We start from the raw sequence: 1,410 nt of genomic DNA on the forward strand, positions 1-1,410 counted from the left end.
AAAAATATCTGTGGCCTAATCTCTGCAACCTGTGGTTATCACCTTATAAGGCAAAAGGAACTTTGCGGGAGTGATTAAGTTAAATATTTTGATAAGAAAAGTATCGTGACTTATCCCAGTGACCCTACATGCAATCACAAGTGTCCTTAGAAGAGAGAAGCCCAGGGAGAGTTGACTCTGGAAAGTAACAGATGTGACAGTGGAAGCAAAAGGTTAGAGTGACGTGAGGAAGGGGCCAAGGAATGCCTCCTTCTTCTAAAACCTGAAAAATAAGACTCTCCCCTCAGAGCCTCTAGAAGGAACCAACCCTAATGACACCTTGACGTTAGCCTCGGCAGACTGATTTTAGACTTCTGATCTCCCAAACTGTAAAAGAATAAATTTGTGTTGTTTTAAGGTTGTGCTTTAAGGTTGTGGTAATTTGTTGTAGCAGCAGGAGGAAAACAAATGTGCCTTTAAAACACGTAAGAGATGTCAGGTAGGCGGTTGGACACGAGTCTGGAGGTGAGAGAAGAGGGCTGGGCGTGAGATATATATTAACAAGGGTAGCGTAACAGGGCATAAACTCATGTGACTGTCACCTAAGCGCTTTGCATCTTTCAGCCAGATACTTAACTTCTCTGAAACATTATTTATTAAACTTTTATTCTGTGCTGGCATCATATCAAGCAATTTACATGCATCCTCATTTAATCCGTACAAGCACTTTGTGAGGTAGACACCAATGTTATCTCCTATTTACAGAAAAGGGAACCGAAGTTCAGCGAGATTAGTCATTTGTCCAAGATCAGACAGTACATGAGGGAGACAAAACTAACTCTATTCCTTGGGCCTCAGCCCTTGTGGCCCAGGGACCAGCGGCACCGACACCATCTAGGAGTTTGTTAGTCCTCCTGCATCAGAATCTGAATTAAGTTACTTAAGTGTGAGATACACTAGACTCTGTCTCCAGAACGGGTTCCACTCAGCAGGTACCGCGCTAATAACCCAGCTCAGAGTTCCAGAAGCGCAGGATGTTTCATACTTCTGTATTTTTGCTCAAACCGTCCACTGCCTGGAGCTAATATTCCTGTTGTAACTCTCGGATTACAATGATTCTCCTCCACTCGTACGGGAATGTCTCTAGGACAAGGTAACAGTTTTCTGTCACCTCAGAACCCACAACGCCGGGCAAAATCAAGACCGAGGGCAGACGCCCAGCAACCATATGGAGTCAAGAATGAAGTAATAAATTCAACTTAACTTGTCGCCTCAGACACCGTGCAGGCGTAGGACGCCTTAACAAGCCCCGGAGTGAGGCCCGGCGACGAAGGGACGGGGAGCGGGAGGTTTAAACGCCGGAGCTGTGGCGTCCCGCGGGCGGGGCGGCGGGGCGCATGCGCGCAGCCCACGGCGCCGCTTCAGATGACC

This window comes from Rhinolophus sinicus, chromosome 14 (assembly GCF_057876585.1).
Source record: "Rhinolophus sinicus isolate RSI-liver-muscle chromosome 14, RSI-T2T, whole genome shotgun sequence".
NCBI classification, from domain to species: domain Eukaryota; kingdom Metazoa; phylum Chordata; class Mammalia; order Chiroptera; family Rhinolophidae; genus Rhinolophus; species Rhinolophus sinicus.